This window comes from Larus michahellis, chromosome 17 (assembly GCF_964199755.1).
Source record: "Larus michahellis chromosome 17, bLarMic1.1, whole genome shotgun sequence".
Taxonomy (NCBI): Eukaryota; Metazoa; Chordata; class Aves; order Charadriiformes; family Laridae; genus Larus; species Larus michahellis.
The window spans coordinates 3404185-3425850 of record NC_133912.1 but is presented as its reverse complement, the minus strand read 5'-3'; the positions used below and the strand labels follow the sequence as shown (position 1 = coordinate 3425850).

General features: G+C 52.3%; 1 protein-coding gene across 18 annotated transcripts in view; it reads right to left on the bottom strand.

Moving 5' to 3' along the window:
- The window catches only part of LOC141732448 (protein CEPU-1), a 479662-nt gene that overhangs the window by 123045 nt on the left and 334951 nt on the right, over positions 1-21666 (bottom strand). The window lies entirely within an intron of this gene.

The following is a 21666-nucleotide window of genomic DNA, read 5'->3' as shown; positions in this document are numbered from 1 at the left end:
GGCGCTGCTCTAAAATAAGCTGTCTACCACCAGCCCTGCCTGGAAATCCTTGGCAGCGCCGGGCAGAGAAACCACAAAACCTCCGAGTTTTTGCTCTGATGCCAGGTCAGCCTTCCTCCTCCAAAGGAGGATGACAGCATTGAGCGCAGAAGGTTTAAAGAAGATTAAAAAGACAAGAGGAAACCTCTTATCCATCACGTCTGACCAAAGCCTTGCATGCAAGCGCGTTGCCACCGTGCTGAAGCTGGCAGCCGGGTGACGATGGCCGGGATGCCACGCTCCACCCTCTCTCCCCCCGGCATTTGCAAACCTTCACAACAAACCGAGAGGCGAATCGCAAGTGTTCTGGGCTTCAGGACTAGTTCACCGAGCTAACATCCACGTTTGCATCCCTCCAGCTTCTCCAACACATCCCTCACCTCCTGCCCATCCTTCCCAGCAGCTTCTCCCCTTCCAGGGCCAACCACCGCAGGCACTGGGATGGGAATGAGCCCTTCCCTCAAGCCATGGCTCAGCGGATTATCCCAAAGCACTCCAGGTCCTACCTTTCCAAAGGATGCTAAACCGGGTCGGACTTGGGCGAGGGGTTACCTTCACCGCATAAGATTTGCTTGAGAAAAAAAATAAATCTTCAATCCATTAATGCTTCATAAAAATTTTACAAGGTTTCTGCTAAAGGAAGGAAAACAAACAGAGACGGTGTCGGCATGCCGGCACTCTTTAAAATCAAACATTCTTTCTCTAATGCATTCTTTTCTTTTCTTTTTTTCTACAGTACCAATCAGGAAAGCAATCAAGCACGAAGCCCACAGCTCCCAGTGCCTCCATTTCCAGCACCTGATTTTTTTTCCCAGCTCAGGACATGCAAAATCCCAGTGCTCCCACAACAGCTACAACAGCGCGTCCCACCACGTTGCCGGAGAGGCTGCGAGGGCCACATGAACACCAAAACCCCACCACAGAGAAAGCCGAGGCCGCAGCACCCTGACAAGGATCCCGGTCTACAGGAGAGATGCTTTGAGTGAGTTAATTAACTTTACTGCACCAGCACCCAGAACCGGAGCGGGATGGATGCACGGGCTGCGAGCGTCTTTCAAGCGCACGGGGATGGGTGATGGAGCGAGGAAGCTCCTGCCCTTCCCTAATAACGGCACGAGCCTTTAAACCCACCCGCATTCACAACTCCTTCATTAAACACCGGAGCCTAGGCTGCTTTTCCAGCAGGGAATGGTGCAGCACGGCAGGGCAACAAGAGCTTTAACATTGAATCGGCAGCCGAGGTCTAGTCGAGGCAGACACATTTGGGAAACTGGGTACCCAACCCAGCTCGAGACCCATCTAATAAGTCTGGGAAAATGTCAAAGGTATTTCTACAGTATTCACTGTCCAAAAAGGCCCAATAATCTGTTTCCCCCCGCTGCTCCTTGTTTGTGCGTTCCTTTGTTTTTCTGAGACCTTGCCTTTCGCTGCAGAAACCTGCCGCCGCGGACGCGCCCCCTTCCCCAAAATCAGGCTCCTTCATGAACAGTATATTAAAAGCCAACCCCCCAAAGAAAACTCGGCAGCTGAATACAGAACACAGTTATTGAAGAGCTGCGCAGTGACAGCTAGTGATGAGAAGCAAAAACCACCAAAAGTAAGGGGGCGGGGGGGAAAGAGGAAATAAACAAAAACAGCGAGCAAAGTATTCTGCTGAGAATTCAGGAGGCCTGAAAAAAAATCTAACATCAAATGTATATGTATAAAATATACATAAGCTTCATAAATCCACATCATATACAGGTATACGGTGTTAACTACATATTATTTATTTTGCAAAACTTTAATTTAAAAAGTGTGTTTTCAACCCTAAATGGTTTTTGCTCTATTCTACCTGCCACAGAAGTGGTTTGGTTTTTTTTTCCTCCTGAAGGACCGTGCAGAGATTTTGGGATAATTCCCGGAGGGAAAGGGAGGATGCAGGCAAAGCTGGTGACGAAGCCACCAGCATCTCGGGGACCACGGCAGCGAGATCCTGCCTCTCGCTGCCCCCCAGCATCTCATCTCTCCCCTCCAGCATCTCTTCAACAAAACCAAGAGAGAGAAGAAAGAAACCCCTCGGACGGGAGCCCCTTTAGCAGAGCAGCACCCCGTTTCCCAGCGCCGACACCCAAGAGCTCGCTCCAGTATCCACAGCTCCATCCCTAAGGCAGAGCTTCGCAGACCACCCGTGAAAGCATCAGAACCGCCAAAGAAAACCAAAAGAGACAGTTTCTCCCCTCCGCCTTCCCCCACCGCTACTTCACAGAGCTATCTGCGGACGTCTAAGCTGGCTAAATAAATAGGGGGCCTCCCAAAACACAGATAAACTCTGGGGATGTCAGATTAGAAGGAGCTTCGTTTCCACCCCACATTCCTTCTGCTCCGCTCTCAAACCCCTCTACATCTCCCAGGCTGCAGCCGGAGCTGCTGAGCATCAGCAAAGAGCAGGGGGAGAAAAAAAAAAAATAATGCACAAGCCTAAGAGGAAAAAAAAAAAAAAAAATTAGAATTAAAGCCTTTGCTGCCTCCACCCCTTGCTCTGGAGAGGCCGGGAGGCTGGTTAATGGATGTCAGTTCTGTTTCCATTGAAGAAAATAAAAATCAATGAAAGCCTCTCAGGCAGGCAGGGCACAGCCGCGGCTCTCGCGCTGCCTTGCCTTTTTGGCACTCATTGCCAAAAAAAAAAAAAAAAAAAAAAAAAAAGGAGTTCGCACCCGGCGTTACCCACACGAAGCAGAGCCAAGCAGCCCTGTAGATCCCCACAGAGGCAGAAGAAAGCGGAGCATCCCCATCCGAACCCCCAGCGCCACCTCTTTGCCCGCAGACGTTCGCTCCTACGGATTTCTGCGGCGCCTGGGGTGGGGAGATCCTCAAGCTCAAACTGCCACGTCGTCAGAGACCCCGCTGCAGCTGCAGTTATCAAGATAAAATTCTCTTTCCCCCCCGCTTTTGGATTTATTTTGGGGTGTGGGTTTTTTTTTTTTTTGTTTTGTGGGTTTTTTTTTGGTTTTTGGGTTTGTTTTTTTTTGCTCCTGTGGTTTTGCCACACTGACACAAACTGCGCTTCGCTGGCAGAAGGGGCTCGCTCCGGGTGGTCTCTGTAGCCCCCGGAGTCTGATTTTTTCCTTACTGCTAAGGCGTTGCAGCCTCTCATGCAGAAAAGATGCAGCTCGGACATTTCGTTCGCGCTAAAAAGAATACTAATGAACTCGCAAGGTTGCTGGGCGAGGTACCTAATGGCAAGCCACACGCGGAATCGCTTAGCTGAGCCTCCTGGAAGCCAGAGGGATGGCAGGCAAACGGACTCAGGATCCAAAAAAAAAAAAAAAAAAAAAAATCACCGAAAACCCCTGTTTCTTCCCCCATTTCTGCTTGGTGAAGTTATCCCTGCTGCTTAACACCCATGGCTGGCTCTAATCCATGCCCTGATCAATGCTAGATATGTCTGATTTTGATCCTATGGCTTCCTCTAAACGCTTGGGTTGGGATTTATCACCTCGACATGCAAGCTAGCCATTTGGACCCCGTTTTATAGCAAATGGAGAGAAAAAGGCACTGCTAGGACACAATCTGTCCGACCTATTTTAGACATCTGCCTTAGACTGGGATGAATTGCACCCTAAAAAAGGCCCATTGCTCTCCAGCGACTACAAAGGGGGACTAGACAACAGGCTCAGATGTAGACATCCATCATCTCCGACACCTGCAGTTCCATGAGCAAGTATCCCAGATTGCTTGTGCTTTTCTGGGCTCTTACCGAAACGCTAATGGATCGAGAGCGACCCAGCCTTTGAGGGGGGTTTTCTCCCATCCCTTTGCTTTTTCCTCTCTTCTAACAGGTTTTATCTCGCCTCAGCCCGTGCTGGTCATCTATGTACCCCTGTAGCCCACAAGAAGAGGCAGGACTCTGGCAGATGGACTGGTTCCTCCCTCTTTTCAAGACCTGCTTAGATCAAGCACCTAATTTCTGGATGCTCAAAGCTCAGAGTGATCTGACTGGGAACAGCCTGGTTTTAAAACGTACTCACAGGCATTGACCAGCACCCACAGTGGGAACCCATGGTGTACGCAAGAGGAGCTGGTTACGACTCCATCCATCCCAACGGCACGGCGCGAAGCCTCTCCCCATGCTTCTTGCTACTCACGGTCCCCAGGGAGATCACAGTGTCATAGAATCATAGAACGTGTTGGGTTGGAAGAGACCTTTAAAGGCCAGCTAGTCCAAACACTCTGCAGCGAGCAGGGACATCTTTAACTAGATCAAGTTGCTGAGAGCCTCATCAAGCCTGACCTTGAATGTCTCCAGGGATGGGGCCTGAGATCTCCTTGGCCAATTCACATGGGCAACCCCATCCGGTGCCCGCCCAGGATTCTGCACTTGGGAGAACCGCATCTTCCCAAGGATGGGAGGGGACCTCTCAGAGGAAAGCACCAGCTAACATCTTACTTGGGCTAAGAAATACCACGCTGAGACACAAAACCAGAGACAAGCATTTGAGAAGGTCTGCAGGAGGCACTTCGCTGCTCATCAAGCAGAGAGGCTCAAGCCCATTGAGATGGTGACCTGGGACAACTCCTGCTTGCCTGACCTTCTTACCCACGTACAAACCTCTCCTTTCCTCTCCTCCAGCAAGGGAAGCTCGCTATTAACTGGCCAAGCTTCATGCTTGCTTCTGCAGCCACTGCTGCCACATGCCACCTCCAAGCAAAGACCGTAACCCAACCCTTTGTCGCAGGAGGTCTTCAGCAAATAGTTGCCTGAAATACACCCGCAGCATCTCCGCATAAGGGTCAGTGCCTCGGAAAAGGGCGAACGGGGCTCATTTTGGCCAGAGAGACACATGATACAAGAAAGAAAAAAATAAGGCCGCACATCCTACCCAAAGCAAAGTCCATCCCCGCGGAGGAGCTTTCTACAGAACCAAAAAACCGACCCAAGTCTAATATCTCCCATGCTAGGGAAAGGTTGGACGTGGATCCCATCTCCCCAGCTGCCTTGTTTCTGAATAACACACCCCGCTGTATTTTTAGCCCTGACTCCTACTGGAATGAGCTCATGCAGTCCACAGCTCTTTGCCTGTGTGCCTCTGTCTAGCAATCTCCCCCAATAATTTGTGAAGCCTTTGGCCAATTTTAACTAAATTTGACAGAGGAACAGATGGCTCAAAGACATTAAGTACCTGCAAGTCTAGTACAGATAGGCAGCCAGGTACAGGAGAGGGACTCCGCGAGTGCCCCGTGGAGGGAAAGGCCACATAAAAATGAGATTCATCCTCATCCGAACCTCAGAGAATCCACACAGCATTAAGCCTTTCCAAACGTCCCCACCGCAGGCGGCAAGTCATTTACTCCTACTTGGACCAAAATGAAGCAGACTTGTAAGAAACCCGGCTTTATCGGTTTCTGTGCCAGTCAGAGGACGGATTTTGCATATGAAAGCAGAGCCTGCATGAGAATTTAAAGAGCGAAGGAGGAAAACCAAGAAGGAAGGAAAGTTGAGTTGCTGCCGGCACCAAGGAACTACTGGAAACCTTGCACCAAACCCAAACCTTCTCACATCTACCCCAGGGCCTTGGAGCCTGCAGCCGGGGAGAGGGGATGCTCACGGACCAAATTTTGAGTAGCTCCATGGAAAAAAGACTCCTTGCATCAAAGGAGGACACGTAGCACATCATCTCGGCGGCACCGGGCTCGCAGGGCACGCTACACGCCAGTAATAGAGCAGCTCATCAATTTCCCATCAATGTATCTTTTTAATGAAGGAAAATGGCTTTTTAATAAATAAAACCTTTCACTAAAAATAGCTGCCCGGTCATCTATAATCCCCTGAAAACTTAAAAAGGCCCGAAGTCAAGACGCAAAGCACGGAGCAATAGTTAGCGGCGGGGGAGGGGGTTGGTGCCGAAATAAGGCAGCCAGCCCCAAATCTTTTAAGAAAAAAACATACGCATAACGCCTTCTGCACCAAAAATAACGTCAAAGCCGTTTTGCAAACTAATTAATATCACAAATTCCCAAAGCTTAGGTAAGTACTATTGTTCCTATGTCAACGTGGGGGGGAAAAAGAGGCCAAAAGCAGGAAAATGACTTCATCTGAGTGGCCCAGCCAGGACTGGAGGGATGCAGCAGCCCCCCATGCCCTGCCTGAGCCAAAAAAACAGGGAAGGATTTAGGCACCGAGCCACGGAGCCACCTCCCCTTTCGTGTCTACCAGCACCATCTCCCCTTTCCTCCAAGTAAAACAGATTTGTCCACAAAATCAGCTCCGGGTGGCGCAGCCTCGCCCAGCAGGTACAGATGGGCTCGCTGATCAAGATGAATCATTTGGCACGTTAAAATGACCCGGGCGCAACCGCAGAACGGGCTTTTTTTTTTTTCTTTTTTTTTTTTTTGCTCAACGAACTCCTCCACGGCCGGGGCATCGGGGGAGAGGAACGAGAGGAAGCTCCGAAATACGGAGGAGCCCCACATCTGGTCCCTCCCCGCCACCACGGTTTGGCTTCTTTGCTGCACCAAAGCCCCCCTTCCTCGCTCCCCGACAAGGTTAATAGGGTAGAGAGAGAGCATCTGTTTATGAGAAGGTTATCAAGTGAAAGGCAGTAACGCAGCCTCCAAACCAGCTTTTCATAGCCTCTTACTTATTATTTAATTTGGCTCCAGTACGTGAAATTAGGCTAATGGCTGTTAAGTGGTTAAGGCACGCACATTGTCCATCTGCCGAGAAGGCTCCGGGCCGTTGTTCTGTTTCAAAGGCTAAGGAGGAAAAATAATATGAGAGTTGCATGCTGTTAGTTTGAGAGCTCATAAACGCATTTTCTCCCTCTTTCCCCCGCTTTTTTATTTCTTTTATCTCCAGTGCTTTGCCTGTTGCAGCATTAGGAACTTCTGGAGAGCGAGTTACTGGCTTTTTTTTTTTTTTTTTAATTTGTTATTGCTGTTTTGCCTTTTTTTTTTTTTCTTTGCTTTATTTATTTTATTTTTTTTAACCCAAGGGAAGGGCGAGCCAGCCGGTTTCAGCAATGCCACCGCGACCAGCTGTTGCAGTCTCCCCATTCAGGCAAGCAAAGCGCAGCGTTCCCTCATCCGCTATCAGCTGCCTTAGGAAGGCAACCCTCAGCTTGCGTCTCTTCTCCTTGACACCAGGATTGGCAGCCCGTCTTCCATCGACACAACATCGTCTTCACGGTTTGCCTTACACGCAATCTGGAGCGCTCAAGCCCTCCTCCCCCCCCCCCGGAGTCCTCACTGCGTTTAATGAGCAGCTCCACACACACCACAGAGGATGTGTGGTTTCCTACACGTTTTAGGCTTAAAATGACGCAAGCTCAGGCTGGAGCTCCCTCTTCCCTTGAGTCTTGCCTACGGCCAATGCCCATGCGGATTCTCGGGTGTCTCGTATGAGAGTTGAGCTCATTCTGTCATTATTTTGAGGTCTCCTGACATCTACCTGCCTATTTTCACGGAAGTAGTAGAGATGTAACGCCCAATCCTCTGTAAAACCTGACCAAAATCAGCCATCCGATTCACAAAAGTCAGCAGAAACGGTGAAGGGGAAAAGGCACATGTAGAGGAGGAGAGATCGCCTGCGCCTTGCTTCCATGAATTCACAAAGAAGCTTGGAACAACTTCTAGGCAAGTGACCCAGACAGAACGTGGTTAAACCGCAGGCAAAACCTGGCCAAAAATCCTTAGAAAATCCCATAGAAATCAAAAAATCATCTCTACAGTGACACTTTCTGCCCCTCAGTCCCCAGACGCAGTTTGCAAGCTGTGCCTCACCCACAGAAGGACGACGCGTCACTGCTGGGTAAAGCTATCTCATGGCTGGGCCTGGTTTCATTAAAAGAGAGTGGACATGGAAGGATTGTGGATTGTCATGGGCTTCGTCAGCAGTTTTTGGCTGTCTTCCCTGGAGCGGGCACCTGGGATCGCTGCTGTCCATCCCCCCCTCTCCCCCTAAAGGCTCACACTTCATTCATTGGCGTTTTGGGACTGGTGCTGTTTAGCATCTTTGCCGGTGACACGGGCAGTGGGATTGAGTGCACCCTCGGCAAGTTTGCCGACGACGCCACGCTGTGTAGCGCGGTTGACATGCCAGAGGGAAGGGATGCCATCCAGAGGGACCTGGACAGGCCGGAGAGGTGGGCCCATGCCAACCTCATGAAGTTCAACCAGGCCAAGGGCAAGGTCCTGCACCTGGGTCATGGCAATCCCAAGTGGAGAATGGACTGAGAACAGCCCTGAGGAGAAGGACTTGGGGGTGTTGGTGGATGAGAAGCTCAACACAAGCCAGCAATGTGGCCGGCAGCCCAGAAACCCCCCGCAGCCTGGGCTGCACCCCCAGCAGGGCGAGGGGTGGGATTCTGCCCCTCTGCTCTGCTCTGTGAGACCCCCCCGCAGTGCTGCCTCCAGCTCTGGGGCACCAACAGCAGAAGGACATGGAGCTGTTGGAGTGGGGCCAGAGGAGGCCCCGGAGATGCTGGGAGGGCTGGAGCCCCTCTGCTGGGAGGACAGGCTGAGAGAGCTGGGGGGGTTCAGCCTGGAGAAGAGAAGGCTCCGGGGAGACCTTCCAGCCCCTTCCAGTCCCTCAAGGGGCTCCAGGAAAGCTGGGGAGGGACCCTGGAGCAGGGAGGGGAGCCATGGGACAAGGGGGAAGGGTTTTGAACTGAAAGAGGGGAGATTGAGATGGGATATCGGGAAGAAATTCTTTGCTGTGAGGGCGGTGAGCCCCTGGCCCAGGTTGCCCAGAGAAGCTGTGGCTGCCCCATCCCTGGAGGGGTTCAAGGCCAGGTTGGACGGGGCTTGGAGCAACCTGGGCTGGTGGGAGGTGTCCCTGCCCAGGGCAGGGGGTGGGACGAGATAGTCTTTAATCGGCAACACGACAGTAGAGACAGGAAAGTGCCAGCAACGATACCCATGCCCAAGAGCCGCAGCTCCTGGGGAGCAGCCCTGCCCGCCGCAGGGGCTTCCCGCAAACTGGAGCCCACCTCAGAAGAGAAACCGCTTTCCCAGAGAGCGACCCTGGGGGGAACAGTCTCTGAGGAGATGCTCTGCAGGGAAGGGAAGGGGCCCTTCAGCTGCAGCAAAAAAAAAAAAAAACAAAAACAACCAACCAACAGCCAAAAGCCAGCTCTCTCCGCTAAGTAAGAGCCGAGCCGTCTCCGAGCGAGCAGGGTTATTTATGGGGACGCGAGGAAGGAGAAGGCAGCTGAAGAGCATTTCTCATTTCCCTCCATTACTGCAACAACCCCACTTGAAATCCAACTTTATTTCTTCCTTCTCGAGCCAGGGGGAGAAAAAAAAAACAAAAAAAACCCAAACAAAAACCAAACAAACCCTGCCGCAAACAAAGTCAGCCTTTCCTCCTCCCTTGTTATCCGCCTGATTTTGCCAGAGGTTAGCGGGGCTGTTCCAGACTCCCAGCAGGAGAAACAACCAGCAGTTGGCACCACCCGGAGAAAAGATTAGAGCATTTACTAACGGGCTCGTTCCGCCCCCCCACAAATCACCCCAAAACGTCCCCCTTTTGGGGGAAAGGGACCACTTTTCCCCGGTACAGCTGTGGTATCCGCGCTTGCCGTCTGCGCCGGCTTCATCCCCGTCTCCTGCCTCTCTCGACAGGGACCTGCAAGGATTGCTCTCCCCCCCCGTGCCGTATCGTTATTCATTAGCCACGCACAAGTTATATAAATATATATATATACACAAATACACAAATATACTCTCTCTGCGCACCACGACGGCTGGTGTGTGCGGAACACAAGTGTGCTGGGGGCAGTGAGGAGGGGGTTTAGTTATAACGCTCAAAACCCCCCAAATTACCACCCATTTTTGGGGGGGAAGAGATGGGGGGGGGGAAGGAAACGAAGCCGAGGAGGAGCGCCGAGTGCGCTGCCTGATGCGAGAAGAAAGCGGCGTAGCCAGCAAAGCGAGGACGCGCAGCCCCGTGTCCTGCAGCTCTGCACCTGCTCGCGCTGCCGAATAAACGGGCGGCGTGCAAAGCCGCCGGGGGATTACAGCGAGGAGAGCGGGATTCGGGGAAACTTGCCCGGATTTGGCCGACCGGTGCGGAAAACTTTCGCTGCTACAGCAATCTCCATCGGTGCCGGGAGGGAGTGAGGTTGTGCGATATTTTCTTTTTTTTTTTTTTTTTTAAACGCTGGCAAAATCCCTGCTTTGACACATTTATGCCTGTGCTGTTGCCAGTCCTGCTTATTCCCCTGGCAGGCTGGTGGGAGCTATTAAGCTATCCTAGCAGAAGTCTGACACCAGGAGAGTTTTGTGTGAATAGCATATCCCGGCAAAGCTGCAGGATAGAGAACATCTTAAAAAAAAAAAAAAAAAAAATCAGGTTAAGGGATAAATACTGCCAAGCCCCGGCGGGAGAAAAGAAGAGCGTTCATTCAAACGCCCGCACGGATGGATTGCTACGGGTTTTTCCCCCCAAAATGATGCTCTACCAGGTCGGGGGCAATTGAGCCACACGGAAGACCAGAAGAAGGAGGCGATTCTCCAGCTGAAGGATCCTTGCCAGGGTTTTACAGACCCTTCAACCTGCACCCGGAGAGTGGGGGGTGGCTTCCCACGGGAATTTTGGGGGGAAAGCTGGCAGGGCAGGACTTGCAAGAAGCCTCCTTCGAGGTTGTCCTTTAGCGCTAACAGGCTGCCAGGGAGCATATGCAAGGCAGGGAAGCATTACAGCGCTCTGCTTCTGATCACCGGTGTTGTGAAGGGTTTTCTTGGCCTGGGTCGCCGGCAAATTTGGCAAGAGGCTTCCCAAGCACTTATCCAAGACATAAAAATCCGGGGAGATGGCTTTGAACTGAAGCTGCTGGGGAGGGAAGGGGCTGGGACGGGAAGAAACGCGAAAGGAAACGTCCTCGTGGGCACAGCAGCTGCTTCGGAGGCAGCCGGGAAAATTTGTGAGCTCCGAGGAGAGATTTTTTCCCTGGAAGGAGGAGAACAAGCTCCATCTTTTTCCTCCTCTTGCTGGAAGTAAAGGAAGCTTTGGCCCCCTCCTGCCCTCCCAGGGGGACGGTGAAGCAGCAGGAGATGCTCACAGCCTCGCCGGTGGGACGGGACGTTGTCCTGCCCCTGCTGGGATGCGCAGCCCGGACCACTAAGGGCAGTGATGGATGAAAGGGAGGGAGAGGAGGAGAACGCTGCGTCTCAGGGCTCTGCAGCAGCAAATGGCCTCGGCGATTAAAACTGAGTGGGCAGTTGTGTATCACTCTGGATTTTCTGCCTGTTTCATCACTAGCAGTGACTCAGGAATATTCTTCATCGCCCTCAAGCGAGGATATGATCATTTTCTGCCACTTGAGATGAAGCTAATTTTACAGTGGCTTAGAGAGAGAGATGTCATGTGCTGATGTCTATAGTGCCTGTATCACACATCAGTGCAGCACGGCGAGGCTGTAGGTGCTGACTGCAGAGAAGTTACGCCACCCGAGACCAGGGAGAGAAATGCCGTGGGCCAGGGGAGGGTTGTTTGGAGCCGCAAGGGTCCCTGAGAGGTGAGAGGAGAAAAGCAGCAGAGGATCGAGACACCCCAGCAAGGAGAAAGACAACAGCATCCCTTCTCCCGTCAGGTTCGTTAGGAGGAGAAGCATCCAGACTGCCGGAAGGTTTTGAACATGCTCCTAATAGGACAAGCGTGCTGAGCAAGACTGATGGGCTCGAAGGACGGATCTCTCTGCTCCAAGCCAACCACGTCCCGGAGAGACCGAATTTACTGAAACCGAAGCCTGATGCACGAGGAGCCCATGCTCCAAAGCAGAAAGAATCGGCGGCGCCCATGCCAAATTGCTCACTGGGCGCGTGGAAGCCCAGGGCGGGCTGGGCTCCCCATCTCATCCTACCTGGGCTTCCCGCGGGGCTGGGAGGAGATGGCAGAGGAACCGGTGTCACTGCCGGCGCCGCAGCTGGACAGCCCGGGATGCTGGCTGGGAACCTACCAGCCCTACAGCCGCATTCAGATGGGTTTTCTCGCTCGCCGATTGGGCCATTTATTTAGTTTCGAGATGCAAAAGCTGCCTTCGCACCAGGCCCTGGCAATGCCTCGCTGGGCTCCCTGTGCGAAGCCACGGTCTCCCGGCCACCGGCCGGCATGCCATTCCTTGACAGCCCTGGCTTCAGGAGCTAACTGGCAGTGGGAGCTGCATTTGCAGGGGAAACGGAGCGGTACTGCCAGCTTTTAGTGACAAAAGGAGTGTTTATAACAGGCGCGGTGACAGCTGTCCGAATGCCACATTTATTTACAAAACGTTAGTTAAATTACTGACAGTTGGTGCTGCAAAGGGAAGCTGAGAGGAAGAGCTGACATCTCCCCATCGCACTGATACGGCAGCCCCGCGGCGCCTCTCCGCAAGGGGTTCATGCTGTGACTCCCACCAACCATCGAGCCTTCGGTCTCTTCTAGACTCATGGGATGGTTTGGGCTGGAAGGGACCTTAAAGACCTTAAAGGGACACCTCCCACTAGACCAGGTTGCTCCAAGCCCTGTCCAACCTGGCCTTGAACACCTCCAGGGATGTCCATCCACAGCTTCTCTGGACATTTTCCAGCATCTCACCACCCTCATAGTATAAAATTTCTTCCTGATATCTAAATCTCCCCTCTTTCAGTTTGAAGCCATTACCCCTTGTCCTATCAAGTAAGGACCAAGACGACATTTATCATCCTGTGATCTCTTCAGACCTTGGCTGTCTGTTGACAGACCTTGGCTGTCTGTTGAGTCTACGCAGGGCAGTGCCCCTCGAATGGATGGAGGTCAGCAACTGGACCTCCGAATGGCCAAAAATGTCTAGCAGGCTGGTTTTAGACTTGTAGAGGTGTCTGAGGTGAAGGGCCCCATGTCTCGCTACACAATGTCAACAGTCTGCACGCTGCTGGCTTTAAACCAGCAAGGAAATTGTAGCTCCTGTCCTCCACGAGCCAAGGACAGCCAGAGAAATTTAGGAGACCCAGCTGACGTGCACCCTGGAAGGCATTTCCATCAACCAACCACGTCCATGACAAAGCAATAACAACCCAAAATGGGATTTTGACCTTCTGACCGCGTCCTACCCTGCCACACAACACGAGCATCTAGCGAGGGGAGAAACCTTGAATTTCATGACTACAGAAGTCAAGGCTAATGGATACCTTCTTCTCCTTGTGTTTGTAGAGGACTAAATCACATCACTTAACACACGCCCCCCCAATCAGAGCACTTCCAAACTGCTCCTTCCCAACGCTTCCCGCGTTTTGCCCTGCCTCTCACAGCAAAAAGGGGCACGGCATGCAGTGGCCAACCTGAAATTCGTCCTTGGAAAACATAGATTCACCATCGACTTTGCCTAATTCAAAGCAAAACAGCTCCTCCTAACTAGAAGAAAGCAACAAGAAGGATGAAGTCTGACGGAAAAAATGACTCCAAAACGTAAAGGAGTCCAGAGGTGAGAAGGGAAGGACTTTTTTCAGCTAAAGGGAAACTCTGTGTATCCAGAAATCCTTCCCTTCTGAGACCGAATGACATCAAAATCGCACTATTTCTTATAAGACGCTTTAAACCCCAAAAATCTCGCTTCAGCTTAATCGGAGTGTTTCCTGTAAAACTTGACAAGATGCTTCAATGAACTCATAAACTGAGATTAAAAGGAAGAAATACACTTTTTCCAACCAAACCTGCCCTTTTCCCAAAAAGGCAATTCTAAACTAAGTATTTTCCAGTCAAGGTACGCAAGAAAGAAATGGATTTTTTTTTAGAAAAAAAAAGATCTGTTTCAGAAATAAAAAAAAAATTGTGTTTCCTTACATAATGAACTGTACAAATCGGATTTTTTTAAATATGAGAGGCAGATGCTTGCCTAGCTCCCACTGAATTGCAGTGCAAGATAAGCATCAAACCTTTAGAGACTTGGAAAATACTTGCGGAAGTTTTCACTTAGGTCACTTCTTCCTTTGAACTCGTGTTTGTGCTGGACTATAAGAGAGGAAGAGGGACGCAAGATAATAAAGATTATCCTGGGATAAAGCCCCACACCTTTTATTTACTGAATGTGGAGGATTTAAGAGTAAGAACCCCAATATGGCTTCAAATATTCGCGCTGTGCCTATCCGTAGGTCCAAACCATCTTGGAAGTGGCTCTGGACCCCGAGCTGCCCTGCCCTGCGCTAGTACCTTTGAGAATTTGCTTTTCTCGACAGCTTTCTGTCACGCTCCTTATTAGAGATGTGTAAGAAACGTTAAGCCTGAAAAACACCCCGGTTTTGCTGTACGGAGGACGTGAAGCCGGGAAAGTAATGATCCCACCATGAAAAAAAAAAAAAAAAGCCCAAAAAAAAAAAAATACAGACTCAAAAATCTGAAGTAATGAATGTTTGGATCATGTCCGGGGCTCTGCATGTGTCTGATAAAACAGACGCAGGTGTCAGAGCCATTTATGGTTGCAGGCGCAGAGCCGGTCAAAATCTCCCATCTCTGGGTAAAAAACAAAACAAAACAAAAAAAAACTGTGATATTTCACCAGCTGCTCATGTTGGAAGGTGGTTTTATTCCTTATTTACTCTGTCCTCATTGACATGCAGAGCCGGGCTCGCACGTCTCCTGTTTGACCCTTGGTGTCCTTTCCCATCCAGCACTCTTCCCAGAGGTGTCCCCACCTCCAGACCAGGCTCAGCTCTCCAGCTCTTGTCTCCATCTCACCGCTTTTTCCAGGGGAGGAGAATCCAGCTGCAAAGTCAAGTTTGCCTTCAGCCTTCCCCTACCCGCCCATCTGCTCTTCCACATATAAACTAACGACGGCTTCCCAGCATGACTGCCGGTGGTGAGAGCCAACACCGCTCACCGCCAGCCGAAGCATCCTTATTTAAGGTAAGATTTTTAATACACTAATGATTAAGACGCGTTTGGCATTTCAGCAGATGCTGCAGCATCCGGACAGCGAAAGCCCAAGTCTCCGAGACTTGGCTCCTTCACAGCCTCGCACCTCGGAAAACTAAACCTCAGGAGAGCAGGAGGGATTTCCACTCGCTTTGCAAAGGCGCCGCACGCAACGACCAGCAAACTCTGTCGGGAGAGGGCTCTCTGCATTGCTATTCCACGCACAACCCATAAACACTTCGCGTATTGTAGCAAGACTAAAACGCCGTCTTCCAACCCCATCCACAGTCCATTACAGTTAGGATAAAGACTTGTGGTGACATTAATGAGCACTGGATCAGCCCCGTTGTCGCCATAAATCCCTCTACCGCATTGGTGGGATTGCATTTTCTCATTTGCTTGTTTGTTTGGCTCTGTATTCTCATTACAATTTCTATTAGCCCCTTCTCCCACTGGTGCGGTCGTAGATTAGTTCCTTCCTGATGTTCCCCTTTCCTCCTGACGGAACATATGGGTGTCTGAGCTCAAACTGGCAGGTTTAGGCGGGCCTGGGAGGAGGAAAACGCAACTCTGCTAGATCAAGAGGAGGATTTTTCCAACCACATAAATTGGAGTAACTCCAGTGAAGCCAGCAGAAGAGACAATGGTTTTAGGCAAGCTGAAGAAGACCCATGTCCCCAACCCACCTCTCGTCAACACAGGCATGGAACTGCCAGTTGACAAGGTGCAACGCCAAGCAGCGGCGTGCTGGTTGCCCGAAGGACTTTGCCAAGGCAGAGATGGGCAGCGTGGGGATGGTGCATCAAGATGGCCAAGAATTAAAGATGAAGCCAGTTGCCATCCCTCGGACTGTCACCCACACAGGCTTAGGTCCGAGGCTTAGGTTAGCTCATGGTCACGATGAAAACAAATTCTCAGCAGAGTTTAGGGCTATGGGTGGTCCCACAGTTTGGCAGGGGGGGGCACTGCTGTCGCTGGCCCCAATCCCTGATTTTGCTTCAGCTCCTACTTAATGGTCATCCACCCACCAAGCAGCTCTACAGCACCGCAACCATGGACCATATTCCCGTGGGACAACAATTCCCTGCCACCTCCAACTGAAAAATGCTCGCAGTAGCCTCCTCAGACGCCAAGCAAGGGCAGGACACGGGTGGACATCTGTGGTGCCCGCCAGTAGGACGCTCTTAGTGTTTTCCTTACAGAGGGATGCATCCTGCCACAAAAAGACTGCAACGCAAGCAGATGACTCACGGAGCCAGAGAAAGGAAGCGTCGCAATTGCCACGGACGAATGTACACATTTATAGGACCTAGGAGGGGGCCGAACGTCACATGAGTCATCGATAACAGGGCTAAGAACATTTCATAACCCTGGCTTAACTGTTAGAAATGCCACCCTCCACTGGCCAGCTCTATCACCTGCCTTCCTCTTCACCTTTCTTCCTCCCCATCAGCCCTTCCCAGCCCAGAGGAGCTGAGTACAAGTCTGTTTGACTTAAATCCTTCCAGAGCTGCTAGACCGGAGATGCTTAACCCTGCGACGGAGGTGACAGCTCCAGAAAAGCACGTTTGCCCCCCAGGAGACCCCAACCCAGACAGCTCCAGTGAACCAGAGGCAGCAGCAGCTCTAGCAGGAGAGCTATAAAGGGAAACCCTCCTCTGGCAGAGCAATCAGGAGCTTGTCTCATCTCAGATGGAAATTGCACTCAGGGAAAAAAAAAAAAAATATAAAAAAAAAATAATCCATGCATACGACAATTTTTTTCCCCACTTTAAGCTGATTCCATCTCCGAGATGGGAGAGAGGTGGCGAAGATTTGCTGACATGTCACTTCGGCAATAAACTCCTCTTTTCAAAAACATGCCGTCGCAAGCAAAGCAATCGACTCGCAAAGCTACAAACAGCCGCGAGCATCGCACGTGGGCACCGCTCGGGGCTTCTGCAGCCCCTCTGATGGAGGAGCATCTCCGAGAATGTGGAAAGAAAACCCTGGCCAGAAAGGAAGACCCAACAACGATGGGAGGAGGAGAGAGGCAGGGGTGAAGTGAAACTGTGCACTGATGGGAATAGAAACTCAAGTCCTAACCCTCAGTACGGCTCACATTCGCACCAATTTCCCGAGTAAGGGCACGGATGCAGGAGAAGATGCTCTCCCCCTTCTTCACCTTAATAGAAGAGGGGTCACCACAGCCCTGAAGTTATTCCCTAACCCTCCGGAACAAAAAGAGAGGTTTGAAGGGGAAGGTGAGCGTGCTGGATACTGAAAGGAGTCCAGAGAATAAACTTGGGTTGTTAATATATGAGTCGGCAGCTCAGCTCCAACCTCGCCCACAGGACCACTGAGGGCTCGTCCCACCCGAGCCCAAGCCCTCAGATGTCCATCACCGCACAGTAACAAAGGAAAGGAAAATAATTACACCTTGGCCTCCCCGTCCTGCAAACCCAAGGTATATCCCCCTGGTTTAGGCTTGGGAAGCGGGCAGGGAAGCAACCAGGAGCTTCAGTCGCTGCCAGGTGAGACTCCGAAATAAATAATTATAGCAGGATGAAAAACGCTGGGTGCTGGGCTTGGAGAGTGTCATGATAGGAGGAGGGTGAATGGTTTCAAACTGAAAGGGGGGAGATTGAGATGGGATATTGGGAAGAAATTGTTTGGTGTGAGGGTGGGGAGCCCCCGGCCCAGGGTGCCCAGAGAAGCTGTGGCTGCCCCATCCCTGGAGGGGTTCAAGGCCAGGTTGGCCGGGGCTTGGAGCAACCTGGGCTGGTGGGAGGTGTCCCTGCCCAGGGCAGGGGGTGGAACGAGATGGTCTTTAAGGTCCCTCCCAACCCGAAATATTTTATGATTCTATAATATGTCACGGGAGCAGGGCGCCACAGGGCCGGGCCCCGGGGAGGGAGAGGAGGTGTAAGGAGGAGTTGGGTGGTTGTGCAAGGACGGGGGCAGTTGGGCAGGAGATGGGAGCGCTGGGATGAGCGGCGCATCGCCCAGCGCGTCCTCGGGGCTGCCGGCGTGCGGGAAAGGGCTGGACGAGCCGGTTGGGGTTACGGCAGCTCCTAAACACTGCGCAGCTACAAAAGGAGATGTAGCAATCACGGCTGGACCCTTTCGCAAACAAGCTCTGCCCTGTCTTGCTTTCCTAGTTGCACCAGCAGCTGAGCCCCACGCTGGGCCCCACATCGCTCAGCCCTGAGGCCACGGGGATGGTGAAAGCCACTTTTCTGGGGACAGAGAGCCCGAAGCGGGTTCCCCTGCCCCCTTGGCAGGCTCTCTGCGCTCATCGACTGCAAACCACAACGGCAGCCGCCCAAAACCTCAGCGGAGAACGGTCATCACTCAAGCCCCGGCAGGAGCAGCCCTGCCTCAGCACAGGGAGGGGGGACACACACAGCCTCCCCCAGGACCCGAGCGAAAACAGCAGGCTGGAACGCACCACCATCAGAGACCGGCCCTATTTTTCATATTACACGCTAAGAACGCAAAAAGGCAAATTCCCGCGGATAAAGGGGAGAAAGACAGGGAAGCAAAGAGTCACAGAAAACCAACCCATTCCTGAGAAACACCCTCTTCTGCTTAGCAAACAAGCGCTTTCTGTTTGCATCCGCCAAACAAACACGCTTGATTTTGTTTTGTTTCGCGGCCAAGTTATCACTTCTCCAAAAATTATTTCGAGAGCACAACAGGGGCAAAAAAAAAAAAAAAAAAAAAAAAAACCAAAAAAATCAATTTGCCAAACAGGCTTTTGCCACCTCAGCGGCAAAGTGCGCAGCCCTTCTCAAAGCCCGGGTGGAAACAGCGGGAAACGTCGGGGTTAAAAAGCAAAAAAAGCTTTGACTCATGTTTAACTCAGATTTGACTTTTAGCGCTATAATCAAAAGGGGAAAAAAATTAAGGGATTGCATCACCCTGACAAGGAAACCAGAGATGTACAGAGGAGCCCGTGAAGAAACGGTCCTCACCCCACAGCCAGATCCTGCTCCCCCCATCTGCCCGGGGCCCCCCGGGAATTCGGGGCGGGGGGTGGGGGGGGGTGGGGGTACCACGCAAGAGCCTGCGTATCGCTGATGGGATCGGCAGAGCCTTGCCGCGGAAAGCGCTGACTGCTGCCAATTAAAGCGAAATCATAATCAAGGCGTTTGTTTTGGTGCTGAGAGAACTGCTCCAAAGGTCTCAGCAGCGCCTGGGCTGGGTTCAAGGGCCGGATGGAAGCTCAGGACGGGTCTTCTCCAGGGTGAACCACTTGCTTCTGGTGAGGACGTGGTGGGAGGGGATGGAAACCAGCATCATCCTCACCATGTGGCCTTATGAGATCCAGAAAGACAGCCAGCTCTGACCTTCGCACGAGCCCTGCCCCAAGAGCAGGAGCAGCCCCAGCTCGGGGACCATCAATAAAAACGCCAAGCTGCAGGACCCAACACCCACCAACCCTTTTCCTATTCCTGCAGGTTTTGCTGCTGCCAGGAGTAAATCCTGCCCCTCCCGTCCCACACGGTAGCTCTATCCCAAGCTCTAAACCTAGATTTAAATTTAATACAGTGACCTGAAGTGCTGGTACGGAAGCAAGACACGTGACTGGACCCTCCAGCAGACATCAGGAAACCGAAGGAAATACCTGAACATCTCTGGTGACTCTGGTCCTAATGGTACGTTTACGGTAGCCAGGTTTACACGGAGCAAAGCCCCATTTTACAATGGGGGAGCCTCCTCATGGCCATCAATCCAGCTCCTTTAACCGCCGCGGAATTATCTGCGCGGGGACGGAGCTGAAAAGAGCCTCCTTGGCTCGACAGCAGCTCGGGGTCCTCAGCACCCCATCACTCCAACCGAAATAACCTATTTCCACCAGCCAAGCCCCCATCCCTCGGGGGCAGACAGGACTTTCCGAGCGCTTCAGAGAAGCGGCAACTTCTGCTGCTAAACTCCCGTTTAGCTTCCATCGTCTGTGAAAAACCAAGGAGGGAACCTCTAGAAACATCTCCTCCCTTCCAAATCCTCAGCTGCAACTCCCCGTCCTCCCACCTCGCATGGAAGTAAGCGGGAAAAGGGAAGACCTTATGGCTGCAGGGACTGGGACCTACTGGGGGACGCAGTAATTGTACACCGCTGCCTGCCGGACTAACCGCTCCCACCCCAAACCGGAAGGAAAACGCCCCAAAATCCCAGTGCAAAACACAATCCTCCACCTCTCCGGCTACCGAACCAGTGCGCCAAGCTGGCAGCAGCAACAAGCCGTGATTTCCAAGAGCAATGCCCACTCTAGGGGCAGGACAGCGGGAATATCATCCGCACAGCGGGAATATCATCTGCACAGCGGGAATATCATCCGCACAGTTCGCACGCCCCAAAGCCCACATGCTTCTCTCCCAGGACACCCTTCTATCGACGAGGTGCCTGCCAAGGGACAAGGACACCCCTTGCCACCAGAGCAGCTCCCCAGCTGAACTGGGATGTGATGACGAGCCGCTGCCCTCCCTCCCCAGGGAGGATCTGTCCCCCCCTTCCCCACCAGGCGTCACAAGCATCCCTCCTGCTGACTCACCCCAGCCTTCCTTTGTTCTCCACCGACACCCGGGCTGGTTCACGGGCACAATCCCTGCCAGAAACCCCCGTGCCAAAAACCCTTTGCGGGCCCCCGCTACGGCAGTGAGCGATTCACCTCCTTCCAGTAAGTTTGCAGAGCACCCGTGCCTGTACCACCCTGCTGCTGCCACCCTCCTACGCATTTTACTGCCCAGACCTCCGGTAACCCAAATCCCTCCCTTTTTGATACCCCCATGGCAAGATCTGTAGGACTCGGGGCGCTTGGGAGAGCGCAATGATTCAGGAGAGGAAAGGAGATACTTTTATAATTTTTTTAGCCAACTCAGCGGGGCAAATCCCTAAGCCAGACACCCCGTCCTCCACCCACGGCCATCCATTTCCAAGGAAAATCCCAAGGAATGGCCACAACGCAGCTCCTGGGGACACGCAAGGGCTGGTGGCGGGGGACGACAAGAAGCCATCAGCTGAGTTGCAGGAAATACATAAGGGAAGGGATTCACATTTCCAGGGGCCAAACCCAGCCCGTGGGTTAAATCCTCCCACCGTTTGAAAAGAAACCTGGCTGAAAATTCCTCCTTAGGTGGTTTTTTTTTTTTGGCCCTGGCTTGGCCCTGCTCCACTCGCTGGCGTAAATCAGGAGTGCGGCTCGCAGCGCACACGCCCAGCTGGCCCCCGCAGATGTTAAGTGTCACCTACGCAAGGAAAGTCACTCCCGAGCACGTCGGAGTTGCGAGCGCCGCTTCCCAGCGCTGCAATTAAAAACCTGCCTTTTTCTAATTTTTCGCGTCCCTATCAAACATCCCCTGGGATGACTGCGCCCATCTGCCGCGAGGACAGGGACGGCTATCTGGGCGTAAGATGCCCCAGAAGTTACGCCGACGAAAAAATTACCGTTTCCTCGGCACCCCTCAGATTGCTGCTGCTGCAGGCGGCAGCACCCCAATGCAACGCCCAGCCCCACATTTCCCCCCTCCCTCGCCCCCAACCCAAAAGAGTTAACGCTGGCGGAGAGCAGCAACCTCCAGAGCAAGGGAATTTTTAAGGAGAAAGAGGATTTTTAAAGAGTGCAGCATCCCCCTGCCAGGAGCCAGCTCCATCCTGCACCCCCTTTCATCCCAGCAGGTCCGGACATGGGAAAAAGGCACAAAACCCCACCTGGGGGGTCAACAACTCCCCCTCTCCCCAGGTTTGACACACATGAAGGCATCCCCGGTGCTACACCCCAGGGAGCAGAGCGTTTT